Consider the following 18,867-nt stretch of genomic DNA (forward strand, 5'->3'; position numbering starts at 1 on the left):
GCGCCTAGGTATTCACTCACCTAGCCCCGAATCACCATACTCGGTTGGAATCACTTAAGGTAATCCCTAGAGGAATTAGCCCTAACCCACACGCACCTCCATGCGTCCAAATGTGACACATAGAAAACTCTTGCACGTTGAGAGGTCCTTAACCAAATCTTTAAAGGCAACATCCTCTAATCCACTAGTATTGCTTAACCAAACAATGATTCACGTATGTACTGCCATACAACGATGCACTAACGATGATATTGTTGCCTATCGCGTACCGTGCTACCACCTCACGTCACCGATCAAGTCAATGCATATCGCACGTTCCTACACTCGATGCATTTTTTACTCAGTAGAGCTCCGCGCTGTACCTGCCCCATTCTGAAGGCTCGATCTGGGACATTCTTCCTCACCCAAACTATTGTCATCCTCGACAATGCCGGTGCATGTAAGAATACAGTCTTAACTGATATGTCAGTTTCCCTTTGTACTTATCTTTGGTCTACTTCTTTTCTTCACCCTACTCAATTTGTTCTGGTTTTCGTTCACCATCGATGCAACTTTTAACACGGCAAGTCTCATTCCTTAATGTGACTTCGATTACTTAGACAATGGTCTTTCGCTCCATCAACATCGAGCATTATTTGCTTGTGTGACCCCAGTGCGATCTCATACACAAGCGGGTATCCTCGCCCGCACGACAAACTTGTCGTCTCCATGCTCATGGCTGATGTGTCTTCCAACCCCAGCAAGGGCAATTCTAAGTCCTTCATGGTCCTCGCAGAGAATGACGATCATCAATGTGTGTCGCAGGGATATTAACTCTCTTAAGGCACCAACTTGCGGTTTTTCAATGATCCAAAGTAGTCCTCAAGTGAGGGACGTCTACTTGGGTATCACCTTAAAGCGGTCATTCAAAGTGTCTTCATAGGCACTCGTCCACACAAAGAGCAACATGACCCAACGCTGCAACTCACATCTAGAGCGAGCATGCTGCAACTCTCATCCAAAGTCAACAAAACGTTCCCTCATGAACCAAACCAATGAGCCACGAACAACTTTTTCTGCACACACAATCCACAAAAGAACTACCAACTCAAGCGATCAAAACAATGAGCATTCTACTCAAGATGGGCACTCCGGTAACCCATAATCTTGGGAGAGAATATAGAAGTTTAGTTGAGTCTCCCATACCCAAAGGTGCAAATCCATTCAGTTGAATCCAACGTGCATTCTTTGTATGTGTAAGGTAAATGTCATACTCCACCTGCGAGCCTAACACACAACTTATAGGAATCTTTGTCTTATCCATGTTCCATTAGCCAACTGAACAATAATCTTACACTTCTTCTTACCATCGACAATATGATCCATACCATCATGTCCACATCTTGCTTCTCTGCTTGGTCAACAACACTTCAGCTGCGCGAATTTGTGTAACCAGGATAAACCATCATTGTCCTCTTTAATGTCGCACTCAATGAACAACAAGGTCTCCATGAATCTTTCTACTCTAATGCCAATTTGTCATGACTTAAATTTTAAGGCCAAATTTTTTGCCTTTCAAGCCAAGGAACGCTTGTGCGACACTAAGCCTCGCAAGTTAGTTAGCCCAATTTATCATGGGCATAGAATTTTTTGCAAACCCATGACGTGCCACATTGCCTAGTTTGTCCAACCTAACAGCCAAAGGTCACGCACTGACACTTTTTCATGTGTTGAATCATTTCATTGGCCCTATGCACCACCTCATGTGCGTTGCCTAGTGGAAGTTGATCAAGCGCATCTTCAAATGTGTATTCTATCTAATCTGTCATTTAGTGCATAGTCGTCCCATACCAGCTATCACTTCTGAAAAGAGCACAAACTTGTCTTAGCCTTGCGTGTCATGGAGCGTATTGCGACTTCATGTGCACGCTATAACAAAACCTCGCCACTGAAGGAACAAGACCTTGCGGCCCCCAGTCGAAAGACTAGTTGGTGATTGAACACTATAGCGAAGAGCACAACCCAGAATCATTCATTGGTGCCTAGGCATTCACTCGCCTAGCCCTGAGTCACCATACTCAGTTTGAATCACATAAGATGATCCCTGGGGGAATTAGCCCTAACCCACACACACCCCTGCATCCAAACGCTACGTGTGGGAAACTCCTGCAAGCTGAGAAGTCCTTAACCAAACAATGTTCCATATTTATGTCACCATACAGTGATGCATTAACGATGATATTGTTGTCTATCGTGTGTCATGCTATCATCGCACGTCACCGATCAAGCCAACATATACTGCATGTTCCTACACTCGATGCATTTTCCACTTAGTAGAGCTCTGCACTGCACCAGCCCAATTCTGAAGGCTCAGTCTGGGACACAAAGGGCTCCATAGCTAAACTTTTCTCATGCCATATTCCCTCTTGCCTCTTCAATATCTTTGTTATATGAGCAATGTTGTTAAAATCGATTCACCAGGTGAATCTATTTCTTAAAAAAAAAAAGAAAACCCTCAAATCGTTTATGAATCGACAACTTTTTGCTACCATATGACACATGTTACTAAATAGTAAAACATATTTAAAAAATATTAAATAATGTTTTAACCCATTAAAAACAATTTTAAAATTAGATTGAAGTGATAGATGAATCGACTAAGGACTGGTTTGATCTGAATTAGCCGATTTAGACTGATTCTAACAACATCACGTGTGTGTGTGTGTGTGTGTGATAGAGAAGAAATTTTATGACAGATAAAAATAAATAAATGCAATTGTTCCCTTGTGACCTACTTTGTGCCATTGTATCTAGAGTATGTTTTGCTTTGGTTGAGTAATGATGTAAGTTTTAACCCATTAAAAACAATTTTAAAATTAGATTGAAGTGATAGATGAATCGACTAAGGACTGGTTTGATCTGAATTAGCCGATTTAGACTGATTCTAACAACATCACGTGTGTGTGTGTGTGTGTGTGTGTGTGTGTGATAGAGAAGAAATTTTATGACAGATAAAAATAAATAAATGCAATTGTTCCCTTGTGACCTACTTTGTGCCATTGTATCTAGAGTATGTTTTGCTTTGGTTGAGTAATGATGTAAGTGTTGAGTCACTTGTAACTTTTTTCGAGCCACCCTTGTACTTTGATTCAGGTTGATCAATACCCTAAAGGGTTAGCCCATAGATCTGAATTGTAATGTGGTTGCGGGCAAAATATTGAATGAATGCAAATGTGTTGAGTTTTCTTTATTCACCCTCGTTGTGATTACATTTAAGTGATTGCAATTTTTCTCTCTCTTCTCTTTCGCTCTCTTGCACTCATTATACTCAAAGCTTCCGTGGTGGCAAGCGAGCGACCGAAAAGGCTTGCGACAATAAGGAAGGACTGTCATGATGCGCTGGCCTATTGAAGAAATAGGCCTGTGATAAGTGGTACCAGAGCCCATTCTCGAACTGGGGAAGGGACTCCAAAGTCGGTGTCGAGAAACGCACCGACAAGCCACGATTTGTGAGCAAGACATCGTGGTGCCCCAATATAACTTACGAAACACCAAAGGTAAGGCAGTTGCCGAGACCAAGGAGATGGGTTCCCCTCGGAGCCATGAGCAGATGACTGACATTGTTAATAGACTGGTGGGTGATATGACTTCGCATGAGGAAGCAATTTCACGCATATTTGAGTCGTTTAGAGTAATGAACGATGAGGTAACAAGCTTGCGAGAGCTGGTGAACTTGCTTATGAGACAAGTTACGCCGCTGACTACGATAGTGACCGCCCTACAGACTAAAGTAGGGGAGCTTTAGTTGAAGAACTGCACTTTACAGCAGACGGTGACCCTAAATGGCAGAAATGGTGATAGGCCATCAAAGATAGATGTGTCCAGGCCAGTGAAGTTCAATGGTTCCAGAGAAAGCAAGGCCATAGAGAATTTTTTGTTTCAGATGAAAGACTATCTGGATATTCAGAACATACTGGTCGAGGACCTCAGGGTGAAGGTTGCAGCAGCTCTGCTGAACGAATATGCAATAGCCTAGTGGAGATGGAAATGTAGCGACATAGAAAGAGGGCATTGTGTAATTGATACTTTTGAAGCCTTCAAAACTGAGCTACGAAACTACTTTATGTTGCGGAATGTACAACGCCAAGCATATCGGATGGTGTCAGAATTAAAGCACACTGAAGCATTGATAGATTACATCAGAACGTTCTAGAAGCTCATATTGGACGTACCCAATATGTCAGATGAAGACAGACTCAACTGGTTTATTATGGGACTGCAACTATGGGCATAGTTCGAAGTAGAAAGGAGCAATCCTGAGACTTTGAAAGATGCATATGTGACGACTGAGCACCTAGTGGATACTCAGCACAAGACCTTCACTCCAATGATCAAGGTTGAGAAGAATCCAAACCATAGAGGCAAGAAAGAGGATCGGCACGACAATAAGGGTGAGGCATCGACCCAATGTCATTTTGACAGAAAACAGAACTATAACAAGTACAATAATAACAACAACAAATGATGGGTTGTGACTTGTTGGTTCTATGGTGATAGGCATGTCACAAGGCAATGTCCTAAGCGTCTAGTGAAGGACGACGGACAGACCAATGCAGTATAGACAGAGAGTAGCGACACCGAGGTCGTGCAACCCAGGATAGGAGCCATGCAGACCCTAAATACAGTCAGAAACCTTACAGTGGAAAGCATACTTGTCAACAAAGAACTCATGTACTTGGAAGTCATTGTGAATGGAAAGTCTACTATGGTAATGGTAGACTCCGGGGCCACACATAACTTCATCGCGCGGGAAGAGGCAAAGCGGTTGAGCTTGAAGCTTGGGCCAAAGCAGAGGACCATCAAGACGGTGAACTCTGAGGCCAAGCCCATCCTTAGTGAAGCAAGGGATGTTGCTATCCAAATTGAGAGTTGAGCCGGCAAAGCCAACTTCTCAGTGGTGTCCCTAATCGATTTTTGAATGATTTTGGGCATGGAGTTTCTTTGCAGCCAGAATATAATGATGTTGTTGAAGGTGAACTCATTGACAATCATGGGGCCAAATAATTCGCACATGGTGCAGTGTCTTACTCTTGGAGGCAAGACTTCAATCTTGTCTGCTATGCAATTGAAGAAGGGTGTCAAGTGGGGAGAGCAAACATTCTTAGTTGTTGTGTGAATCGAAGAAGGAAAGGTTGAAGCAACAATGCTGCCGACCCTTGCCTCACTGTTGGCGAAGTTTCGAGAAGTGATGCCCCCCAAACTGCTGAAGCGTCTACCGTCGAGATGTGAGGTCGACCACAGGTTTGAGTTGTCCCCGAGAGCAAAGCCCCCTACCATGGTCTCTTATCGCATGGGACAGGGTGAATTGAAGGAGTTGTGCAAGCAACTGAACGAGATGTTAGAAGCAGGTATCATCCATCCTTTAAAAGCACCCTTTGGCACCCCTATGCTCTTTCAAGTGAAACATGATGGTTTTAAAAGGCTATGTGTGGATTATCGTGAACTGAACAAGGTCACGATGAAGAATAAGTATTTATTGTCACTGATAGCGGACTTGTTCGATCAACTAGGCAGTGCACGTGTCTTTTTGAAGCTGGATTTGCGATCGGGTTACTGACAAGTGAGGATTGTAGATGATGATGAGTCAAAGACAACTTGTGTCACTTGCTATGGTGCCTATGAGTTTCTGGTGATGTCAATCAGGTTGACTAATGCTCCAACCACATTCACGACATGATGAACAAGATCTTCTACCATTACTTAGACAAGTTTGTGGTAGTCTATATTGATGACATCGTGATTTATAGCAGCAGCATGAAAGAACATGTCAAGCACTTGCGAACAATGTTTCAAGTGCTGAAGGAGAATGACCTCTGTGTCAAGCAAGAGAAGTGCCTCTTCGACCAGGAGGAAATCAACTTCTTTGGCCACGTTGTGGGGCGTGGTTTGTAGTGTATGGATGGGTAGAAGATAAAAGTCATCCAAGAATGGAGTCCGTCAACCAAAGAATCAGAGTTGCGATTATTCCTTGGCTTGGCAAACTACTATCGATGGTTCATCGAAGGTTACTCACTCATTCATGTGCCCTTCACAGATTTGCTGAAGGAGAATCGGGTATGGCTCTAGACAGGAGCCTGCCAAGATGCCTTCGATGGCTTCAAAAAAGTCTTAGTGAGGAAACCTGTGTTGTGGTTGCCAGACCACACGAGACCCTTTGAAGTCCATACAGATACTTCAGACTTCGCCATCAGTGGAGCTATCATGCAGGAGGGTCATCTGATTGCTTACGATAGTCAGAAATTAAAGGATGTGGAGAGACACTACACTGTGCATGAACGTGAGATGATGGTCATTGTGCACTGCCTCAGAACATGACGGCACTACCTTCTGAGTGTACAGTTCATCATCAAGACAGACAATGTCACCACGAGCTATTTCCAAATGTAGAAGAAGCTAACGCCCAAGCAAACTCGATGGCAAATGTTTCTAGCTAAGTTTGACTTCACGTTGGAGTATAAGGTGGGGATGACCAATGTAGGCACTGACGCCCTAAATCGCAAAGCATAATTGGTAGTTGCGCGTACGGAGCCTTCCGAAGTTCACTTGGAGGGTGTGTTGTTGGACTGTATCCGCGAAGATATGCATCAGGATACAATGGTGCAACACCTTGTCTCTCTGGCGCAAGCGGGAAAGACTCGACGATTTTGGCTATGGGATGACCTCCTAATAATGAAGTTAATAAATTAGCCATCTAGAGAAAATTTATTTTTTTTGCTATGCTAATGGCTAATTATAAGGTTAAATAAGTATTAACTAGATGAATTAAGTAAACTATGGTTGATGAAGACATAGTAAATAAATTAAGTAAGTTTGGATTAGATCGGATCCAATTGGATATCAAATATAAAAAATACCTAAGTAAGGATTTCTAAAATAAAATTCAAGAAATAATACTTTCAAATAAAATAATATTTATAAGTTGGAATGGAACCAACTAAGCCATCCATAAGGGGGGGTGATTTTGGCTTGGACCCTCTTTGAAAAATGTGTGAAAGGTGAAGCCCAATGAGCCTCCTCACATGGGATCCCAAGGAAGGATCTCCACCTTCCCCACGAAAAAACAAAAGGAGAATGCATGTGGTGAGATTCTTAGGTAGCTACCATTTTTGTGAAAATTTCTCACATGCCATGAGTAGGAGAAAGTCAACATGGAAAAACATTTTTATAGTGGAGTGCTAGACTCTACCATAGCCCTCCATCTCCCCTCTTATGTGCTTAGCCACACATCTCACATGGATCTCCAAAACCCCTATAAATACCTCTCAAAAAGGTGAGAAAAATTATTTCTTGGCAATCTTTCTCTCCCACATCCACCAAATTATTTTTTTTTGAAGTCCTTGAAGCTCTGCACTTCTTTTCCCACATATGTGTAGCGTGGGGTACCTTAGAGAAACTTCATTCTATACTATTTTGTGGTAGAGGATTCACTTGAGTTAAGCAAAGTCTATTTTCAAAAGTAAGTTAATCTCACACTTGTATGGTATTTCGAATATGCCTCACTTCTCTTCCTGCCATCCATACATACATGCATTCATGTAAGGATCTACATGGGAAAAACCCATGAATACATATGCTAATGTTCTTTTCTTTTATGACATTGTTGTTGTAGTATTATTCTCAATTTAAAACCATGGTTGAAAATGGTATCCACCAATTTTAATGGTGTCACATCATTTCGATTCATATGGTTAGAAACTTTCATAGATTTTTATTATTGTCTCGTTGTTGCTTTTGAAGCATAGAAATGGTTAGAAATATTGTTCATGTTTTTTTCCATGGTGTCATATTATTCTTAAAGCATATAATAAGTTAGAAATGCTCTTCATAGATTTTTCTTGATGTCTTACTATTTTTTAATCATCTCAATGGTTAGAAATATTGTCCATGCATTTTCTATGGTGTCATAGCATTTTTTAAAGCATTTCAATGGTGAAAAAATAGATTATAAATGTTAATGGCTTTATCATTTTTTAAGCATATCAATGGTGAAAAACCATTGTTCATAAATTTTAATGATTCTTATCATTTTAAAGAACAACTCTAATGAAAACATATATATATATATATATATATATATATATATATATATATATATATATATTGTCCATAGATCTTTAAGAATGTTTTATCATTTTCTTTATACCAATGTTTTGAAATAATTTTTTTAGTGTCATACCACTCTACCACACGCTAGACTAGCCTAGACCACCCATTGGTCCAGGTCTGGCCTGAACCTAGTTGACTCAGGCTAGCCTAAACCGAACAAGTTGGTTCAGACCATGTCTGAGTCTTGACAGACCAGACCGGCCTGAACCAAGTGGCTCAGTTCAGACCTAGTTTATGCTCAGGCAGGTCAGACCTGGCTTGAACCCAGTCAGAACAGACCCGACTTGAACCAAAAATGGGTTCAGATCTAGTCTGTACCTAATCAAATTAGACCGGCAAAAACTAATTTGCTGGTTCTGTTAAGGTCCGACCTCGACTTGGCCAAACTAAATCTTAAATCAAAACATGAGCATACCAGACCTGATTCGGTCTACCTTGTGAAAAGTGAGTAATCATACATATCCAGTTTTATGCATTGCATAAGTAAGCTTCAATAAACATGTTATTGTTGGAATGCATATTTATAGGTATATATGTTCATGCATTCATGATGGAATGAGATGCATATGATGAAGTAAATCATATATATTTAGTTTTATGTATTACATAAGTAAACATGTTTATGTTGGAATACATATGTATAGGTATATGTATTCATGATGGGATAAGATGCATATGATAAAGTAAATGCATATATGGGTATGCCATAAAAAATCTGCACATTATGTCATGAAATAAATACATTATAAACAATGATATATGTCTTGAGCAAGAAACATGATATGATGATGTTTCCTATGAACGGCACAAAAAATGAGTTATAAAATGGATATAGAATGTCATGATTGTTAAGTAGCATAGTATGATGATTTCAAAAAAATGAATGCTACATGAGTACGTTATGCGTTAAATATGTCATGCTATGAGATAATGTATGTTCGTCATAAGGCATAAAGTTCAAAGAATCTTGTGAATATCATTGATTACATGTGTGGATTTATCTGTTTAAAAAAATCATCTTGCAATGTATAGTTGGATGCTCGACTATGAGCTTAGGTGGGATATGAACTCACGAAGTATGAGAGGAGGTCTCACATCGCATGCATACATCCACACTTTAAAATTTGTTGTTATCACCTTCACTGACAAGGTGCACATATGGGCTAAAGGCACCAGAGCACGTAAATGGGTTGGGTGCAAACTATGTCATGACATGAATACTACCTTGAGGAGGGTACTCGAGCCACGGAGCCCTATTCGCCTGGTGAATCAAGGGGCATGAACTGTTAACCACCTTAAGAAAGAAAAGAACAACCCAATAACTCATTCACACTATTGGTCTGCCTTGAATAGGGTGGAATGGTACAATCTCGAGTGACAATGTCGCATGTAGATTTCACATACATGTCATACCAGCTTGAATTCATAAGCAATGATGCCCTTGGACCTCCTATCACTCAAAGTTAGGAAGGTCGGCGTTATCCAAAAGTGGTACACCTCATGTACTACAATAGTATAGATTGCAATCTAGTTAACTGATGATGCATGAAATGCACATCATGTTATGAAGATATTCATGCATTTTTAGATTATTTTTAAGGTTTAGAACCCATGATTGGATGCATTTTGATATAAAGGGGTCATGGTTCGAATTTCAGAAAAATTGGAGTTAAATTGAGAGAGTTATGGCTATTTTAGTGTTCAGGCATGAAATTCAAGGTGAATCGGATCCATATCCGACCCAAAGAGACCTTTGTGGGCCTTGGATCAATGTTAAAACATCAAAATCCGCCCCACACGTGATCCAATACCCATTTAGAACCTGTTTACAGAAAACCACTCCAAAAAGATGCGCCTAGCAGTATTTTTCTTTATAAACCTCTTTTTGAAAAAGAGCTAAAGTATAAATAAAAGTTTTTAGCAGACCCTACAAGTTTTTGCCTTGGAATTGACACCCCTTTCCCCACTCATTCTACGCCACCTCCATTGAAGACTTGGATTTTGCTTGAGATTCAAGCATTTCTTCGTGTCTTTTGTTTCATATCTTTTCATTTCTTTTCCTCCTTGTTGGTTATTGATCATGTTTGCTGTGTTTTGCAGGTGTAGCAGAGGTTGAAGACACTTTTTCTTGCGTGGAGTGTCGTCTACTCCAACAAGAACGCTCGGTCCTACCTCCATCCGATATTCTACTCCACTCGATTGCGAATCGGTTCCTTCTCCGTCCTCGGTGGACTTCAAACGTGGTGCAGCTGCAAAGGAGATATTCATTGTGATATTCCAGCATCAACGAAATTGATGAGGCATGTTTCCAATGGTTGATTCCGCTCTTTCCACCCCCACAGTCGTCGGATCGCCCTTGAGGTTGGTCTTGCTCTTTCCTCGTTCTTTTAGATAGATTCGAGTCCACCAAAAGTCCTTTCTTCTACCTTCAGCCCATTTTCTGTTTTTCTTGTTCTTTGACAGTAAACCACTGTCGTTTTTCTGTTATTTGATGTTTTCAACCTCGTGTTTGGTCTTAGATTAGGCGTTAGCTTTTGGTTCTCCAAGTAGATTTAGCCAAAACTGAAAATCAGCTAGATTTATTCTAGTCGATCTTGACGTTTTTATTGTTTGTGTTTTGAAATTTTTCTGCAGTGAGAACGTGTCAATCAGATCTCGTTCCAGTCGTTTCCAGTGTGATTTGTCTTAAATTTCAAGTTGGTTTAGTCTATGTGTGTCGTGTCGTCTGGTTTTGTAAAATCGTTGGGTTAAAACTCAAATCGGCTAGATCTAGTCTAGCCGACTGCAGTGTTTCTTTATTTTCTGATTTCTAAAATTTGTTTAGCAGTGTTGTGTGTCAAAATCATACTGTTTCAATTAGTTTTAAGTTTAAATTAGTGTTATTTCTTGTTGGGTCATTGATTATATTTTAGGATTATCAAGTTGTGTTGAGGGGATAGGTGTGATGTGTCATGTTTAATGAATTTGTTTTCATTTCAGTTTAGTATTAGTTTTCTTTTTGCTGCAATTTCAGTAGGTCATGTCCCAGCATTTTTCCATTTGATTTAGTTGATAATTAAGTTAGCTTTTCATTTTGTTTGAGAGTGTTCAAAAGAAAAAGCAAGAAAAATTGTTGATTTTCTTAGTTTAGATAAAGTTGAATTTCTTGAGATGTTAGAGGGCTTTCTTCTCCAAGGAGACGTCTGCCATTAGAGGTCTTTCAAGGTCTGCAATAGTGTTTTTGGGAATTCTATTAGGATTAGGCAAGTTAGCTAAGTTGTCTAGATTCAATGTATTGTATATTCATGTAAGACGTTTTTAGTATTTAGGTTTAGGTAAGATTTGCATTGTGTGCTAGTCCTTAAAATCGAATTCTACAATTTAGGAAGGTTTTGCATGTGTTGGTTAATGAGTGTAGTGTCCAAGTTCAATGTATGTGAGTCAATGTTAAAAACGTTTTAGCTTTTGTTTAGGTAAGTGTTGAAATGAGAGTTGTCTAATTTAGTCTTTCTAAAAATTGTGTTTTACATGTCATTTTTACCTATTGAATTAATTCAATTAGTAGCTTAGTAATAATATAGGTTGAATAGTTAGGTAGATCGAATTTTAGAAAGAGGGCAATTGAGTAATTGAGAGTGAGCAACGATTTTGGTAAGTTTGGATTCCACCAAATTCGTGGGATGCAATTGAGGAAAGCTGTGTAAATGTTTTTATCCAGCCAAGTTAGAGAGAGTTGAGTTTTTAAATTTTGGAAACAAAATTTGATTTCAAAAATCACCTTCTAAAAATTCTATGCACGTTTTTTGGGGAAATGGTTTAAATGAGATATTGTTTTTTTTTATGCAACCCTAAAAACGTGTGGGGCCCATCTTGCTGGACGATTTTCCCTCTTTAAGCTTTCTATTTGATTTACCATAGCAATTAGGGTGAGTAAATCCCTTTCCAATTTTGTTTTTACCATTACAAACCCCTCTACTAATTTCCTATATTGACTTAGCAAAGATAGTCTCATTAATTTTAATAGGTTGTCAATTAGCCATCGGTTTTAGCAATAGTGAGTCATCATTTAGGAAGGTGTATTAGTTCTTATTTAATTCCATTTAGACGTGTAATTCAGCTAGCTTATTTAGTTCCTTCTTATTTTCGGTTTCAAATAAATAGTATTTAAGTTTTAGGTTTCTATTTCAATTAATTTGTTAATTTAGCCAACTTAGTGTGTCCCTAGCGTGAACCTAAGTCCAAGTCAACTTTAAATCACCCCCTAATTAACCCTAGTCCTTAGTTAACCCTAGTTAGTATTTATCGTAATTAAATTAATTAATTCATTTGAGTTTATGTTATTTGTAATTCTAATGATAATTTAAGTTTGAATGTTAATTGTGTGTTTCTAATTCAGAACTTAGTTTATAGTAGTGTATTAGATTGATTTAATTTTAATCCTTTAGATATTGTAGTTAGCATTACATATTTAGTTAAGTTAGTTTACATTTGGCGTGTGATTTAGATTAGACTTAGCATTGACTCTTGTGGTTTGTTTACATTTTCATGTAGTTAGCTTAATTGCATTCATTCTCTGCATTTTGACAGTCGTTTAGCAGCATTTAGAATTGTTTTTGAACTTAGTTTACATCCATAGTGTCAAAAATGAATTTCCCCAAGTGAATAGTGCACCGATTCAAGAAACTGATTTTTACCCTGTCTTGCACTCGTCATTTTATGTGCAAATGTTTCGAGTTTTTCAAGAATTTTTGCTCTATTCTTTTAATCAGCGTGTTCACTGTCTGCAGACCAAAAATCAGCTCATTTCAAGTTGATTTGGTCTGATTTTTAAGCGTTTTCCAAAAACAGCTTTTTCGGGTTTTACAGTTTCGGGTCCTGCGATTTTCAGAAATTTCTCAAATTTGAAACGCTTATATCTGGAGTTCCAGAAAACATTTTTCAAATCCGTAAAAACTGTCAGATTTTTTAATCTGTCAGAAACAGAACAAAAGAAACTTCAGGAAATTTGGACTTTGTTTGCCCCTTCAACCATTCTGTTTGCGAAAAGCTGTTAGAATTCACTTTTGCACTAGTTAGGGGTAAAATAGTCATTTCATTGTTTTATTAATTTTCATGAATTTTCAGTGTTTTCTGCATTTTAGCTAGTGCATCTGTATCAATTAACATAGTTAGACCTAGATTAATTAGTTAGTAGAGTTATTTTGATATTTTATTTGATTTTTTTTGTTTAATTAGAATTTAAGTTAGCTGATTCTTGTAGAATTAGGTTTAGTTTAATTTTTGAATTTATTTACTGTAATTGTTTACTGACTTCTTGTTTTCTTTGTTTTAGGTTAAAAAGCTACTAAAGATTACAAGGTTAATCTTTTCCAACGTGAAAAAAAGTGACATTTGGGTGAAAGGACAAAATTACCCTTGGCGAGCAGCAGAAGAATTTAAAGTTGCTTTTCTAGTTAATTGTAGTTTTTATTCTGTAATTCCATTAGAATTGTAATTGTTGACTTAGATTTAAAATTTTCCATTAATAAATTGAAATTCTTAGAAGTAATTTGGATAGTTCCCATTCCCTGTGGATTCGACCCGTACTTGCCACTTCTGTGGAAAGTCGGTTTTATTACTTTTGGTTGACGATTTTCCAATTGTTTTTATTGAAAATATCTTTTAAAAATATCATTTGCAAAAACCCAACCAAATTTTGGCGCCGTTGCCGGGGAACGGCGAATATATTCTTTTATTTCTTAGATTTCAGTTTATTAATCTGAGTTAGTTAATTAGTTAATTAGTTGTTTTTATTTTTCTAGTTAGTATGATTAGTAAGTAAATATAGGCTTAATATAGTTAGTACATATAGGATTCACGTGCTATTTTTCTAGGGTTCACTAAATTGCATGCTGAAAGGAGCGATTAGATAGGTGGGTTTTAGAGAACATAGTTTGTGATTTCCTGTATTTTTATTTTAGTAATTTGGATTAGTTTTGTTTTGATTATTTCCTTTAGCATAGTAGATAGTGCTGACATAGTAGTTTGATATTGTTAGTTAGTCTTTGCTTTTGTTATTTGAATTTCAGTATTTAACTTAGTTTAGAATTAGATTTAGGTCGGGTGCTTACATCTGGTCTTAGTACCAGTGTATGCAGGGGCGAAGAGCTTTGGGAACCCCATTACATCCATTTGTTGACAACCCAGAGAGAATTTTACATTCTCCTCGAAGTTCGACAACAGTGGGCGATATGGATCCTCCAGCTCCAACTCCAGTTCCTTCACGTGCTCTAAGGGAGTACTTTACTCCCACAGACTATGTTCAGGCATCCTGCATTCGGAGACCCGATGTAGGAGCACCTCATTATGAGATTAAGGCAAGCATTATTCAGATGCTTCCATCATTTTATGGCCTTAGTCATGAAGATCCCTATAGGCATTTAGACGAATTCCTCGAAATCTGTCCTACAGTGAAGATATAGAATTTTGATGATGATGCATTGAGATTGACCTTATTCCCATTCTCATTGAAGGACATGGCCAAGTATTGGATAAAGTCCTTAGATTCAGTAGAAATAGGGTCATGGGATCAGTTAGAGCAGGAGTTCCTGAGAAAGTACTTTCCCATTGGTAGGACGAATCAGTATAGGCGAGCCATCGCTAGCTTTTCAGAACTAGATGGTGAGCAATTTCATGAGACCTGGGAGAGGATGAAGGATCTCCTTAGGAAGTGTCTCCATCATCAGGTGCCGAGATGGCAGCTGGTGCAGAGCTTTTACGATGGATTGTCTGAGAGGAATCGCCAAATGATCGATTCTTCATGCGGAGGGACCTTCATGTTGAAGAGCGAATATGAAGCATGGAGATTGTTTGACACATTAGCAGAAAATTCTTTCCACCATGCTTCTAGTTCTCATTCTGATAGGACCACACCTAGCATTCCGAAGAAGGGTGGTGTCCTCGAGATTGGTTCATCTACTGCATTACAGTGCAAAGTGGATATGATTGCTTAGAAGTTGGATCAACTTCTCGCGGGACCATCTACTAGTCAGCAGGTGTGTACTCTCTATGTCAGTCTAGCACATGCGATTACTGAGTGCCCTTCAGCAGCTCAGTACCCTGAATTTGTGCAAAAACAAGTTCAGGATGCTCAGGGTTACGCCAGACCCTAGAATAATCCATATTCACCTACATATAATTCAGGTTGGCGTAACCATCCCAATTTTTCATGGAAGAATCCACAGCCTTCCACTCAGCTTCCTCCATCTTCTCAGCTGGCTCGGCCGGCAGCATTCACTCAGACATTTCAGAGGTCGAGCTATCCTCAGAACACTTCTTCATTTTCTCCTCCGATCTCACAAGAGTCTGCTCCGTAGACCTCTTTCGAGGAGAGACTTTTTCAGGCATTTCAAGAGGTGAAAACCTTTAATCAGAATGCTTTCGAGAAGTGTAGCCAGATTTTGAGCTTGCATACGTAGTCCATCGCAAAGTTAGAGTCGCAGATGGGACAGTTAGCTGAGGCAATTAGTAGGAGACCTGAGGGTAGTTTGCCGAGCCAGGCAGTGATGAACCCGAAGGGCAAGGATCAAATGACGGGAGGCTTGTACGTTACTGAGTCACAGCAACAGGCCAAATCTGTTATGGCCCTGAGGAGTGGACGTGAGTATCATGTCGAGAGTAGAGAGAAGATCGATGAGCCAGATTCGAGTATACCATATTTTATAGCTCAGTCATCATCATCATCCCCCACCCCAGTTCATAAGCAGGATAGGAGTGAGCCTTCTCACAAAGAGTAGGAAACCCTGATGTATATCCCCAAACCACCCTATCCTAAAGCATTAGAATCTCTTGGATTTAGAGGAAAGCAAGGCACGAAGGTCCAAGACATGCTTGAGATATTCAAGCATGTGCAGATCAACCTGCCTTTACTCGATGTCATTCAGCAGGTGCCGGCATATACCAAAATTTTGAAGGAACTATGTACTCAGAAGAGGAAAGCTAGAGGAAAAGTTCCTACCAAGGTCCATCTGACTGAGCAGGTGAGTTCAGTGATTCAGCATCAGATGCCACCAAAGCTCAAGGACCCTGGAGCCCCTATCATTGCATGTACCATAGGGAATGTATTCCTTTTTTTTTGAAATATTAGTTTTGGTTATGTACCAGAACCACAGCACAGGTCTCTATGACGCCCAGTATTTTAAAACAATGGATTACGTGATTCCAAAGAAAAAAGATAACTTTTGTGAGAAAAATAAAACAATCGACCCAACAACAATGAAATGGAGAAAACAAAACTTATGTTGTAGAAAACCAAGATGTAATACAGCAGTCTGATACCACTGTTAAAGAAGAGAGAGATTAGGGGAGAATAATGAAGAGATTTTAGAAGAAAATAATATTTAACCGAAACGATTGTAGAAGGAAAGGATGATTGAGGCAATAGAAGAGAAAACAGATCAGTTTTGACGTGATCTTGGTTTGTGAGAACAGATCAGTCTTAACGTGATTTGGTTTTGAGAATAAGAAAAATGATTAGAATAAGGAAAAACGATCAGAGGAGAGAACAGATCATTTTAACGTGATATGTTTTAAAAAAGAAATAAGAAGTCACAGATCTTCAGATATAGATCTGAAAAGAAAAACAATACCAAATCTGACATGATCAGATATGTCTTAGACTGAATGAAGAAAATGATAGAATATAGAGAAAACCGAGAAAACCCATATCTGAAATTCAGATCTGAGGTAAAACCGAAGAGAAAAGAAAAAAAAACAAGATGGACAGAAGAAGAGATGGAAGAAAGATGAAACCAACCTTAGTGAGCGTGGATCGGTTCAACTTGCTCTGTGTTAAATTATGTATATATAAATATATATATATACATATACTTATATATATATATATATACATTCGTATATATATATATATAAGTATATATACGTATATATGTATATATACATAATAATATAGCTTTTTTCCTGTTTTGTATAAACCAAAAACCCGATAGGGGTGTTTTGGTAATTCCACTTGTACTTTTTTCTTTTTTACCATTTTCCCCTTTTTCTTTTTCCTTTTTTATTTTTCTGTTTTTACTTTTTGGAACCATAAAGGGGCCCCACCTATCTAGTCGTTGGGGCCCCAACAGTCATATTTATGACCGTTGGGGCTCCCAACGACTAGAAGGGGAGCCCCCTTTATGGTCCTCCTTTTGTGCTTTCCTCCTCTATATAAAGAGGAGGTTCCCCCTTGTAAATGTATGGGTTTTACACCCTTCTCTTCCTTTCTTCAATAATATCCAACTTATGACTTTAAGTCATTTTCTATATTTGAGTGTTTTGTGTGTGCACATTTGGTGTTTGTGTTCGTGGCTCTAGTGGTCACTCTTAAAGAGTGACTTTTTCTCTATTGGTGCTTTCGCCTCTTTTCATTACATGATATCAAAGCTCGGTTGGTGATAGAGCTTTTCTTTGGAACGTGTGCCTCTCAAATTTTGAAGAAAGGAAGGACTTTTTGGTGCTGATGGAACGTGACTCTAAAGTGGAGCTTTCTTTTAAGCTAAATGGGTCCAACTATCTCATGTGGGCCTCCGCTATGGAAAATCATCTTAGAGGTAAGAAACTTTGGGGTTTTGTTATGGGAACTACTCCCGAACCCTCTCTTATTCTCACCAAAATCGAAAATGAAGTGGAAAAAGCTTTAGATGGCGATGAGCGCATCAAAGCTATTAATGATCATCAATCCAAAATTGAGGATTGAGAAAGTAACCATGCCAAAATTTTGGCATGCTTTATGAATAATGTAGACCTTAAAAAATGTGCTAGTATTGCCAAATTTAGAAGGGCCAATGAGGCTTGGTTTTTCCTTAAGGGTATGTATACCCAAAAGGATCTTGCTCGACAATTTTTTTGTCAAGAAAAAATCCGTTCCACCAAACAAATGGATATGAGTGTTCGGGACTATTTTAGTTCTCTAACTCCTCTTTGGGATGAACTTGCTCTTCTTGAGCCTAAGTGGGTGGCTCCGGAAGATATTGAATTAAGAAGGGAACAAATTGAAAAGGAACATTTTTTCCAATTTCTTCATGGTCTTCGCCCGGAATTTGAACAAGGGCATCTCTTCTCCATAGAAGCAAAGCTCTACCTATTGAAGATGCACTTGCCGAGATATGTCAAGAAGAAACTCGACTTGGCTTGAGCATTAAGAGTGATGAAGTTTTGGCCGTTACTAGGCCCGGATCGAATGTTAAAGCATATAGACCTCCCCATTTTAACGAAAATAGTAATGGGCCTAGAAAGGGAATAATATGTCATTATTGTAATGAACCGGGACACATTAGACCGGTTTGTCCAAAACTCAAAGGAAAGGTTGCCGCGGTTGGAGAAAATTCTTCAAAGAAGGAAGAAAGTACCAAAGAAGAAGATATCAAAGAAACTCTAAATCACATCTCTGAAGTTCTTCAACATCTTATCAAGACTTCTCCTTCAACATCCAGAGCCGCCATCGCCTACTCTTCATCACCTCCAGGTATGTGGATACTACACTCCGGTGCTTCCTTTCATATGACATCTCATAAAAACTCTCTTTCAAATGTTTTTTCCGAACCCATATCCTCTTGTGTCTCAACGGCCGATAGTACATCATTAAAAATTGAAAGTATTGGAACACTTGATTTTAAAACTTTTTCGTTCCTAAAGTAAGAATCGTGCCTAAAATTAATTTAAACCTTTTTTCCGTTTCTCAAATCACCGATCATGGATGCCAAG

Source organism: Nuphar pumila, chromosome 15 (genome assembly GCF_984573655.1).
Source record: "Nuphar pumila chromosome 15, dmNupPumi1.hap1.1, whole genome shotgun sequence".
Lineage (NCBI taxonomy): Eukaryota > Viridiplantae > Streptophyta > Magnoliopsida > Nymphaeales > Nymphaeaceae > Nuphar > Nuphar pumila.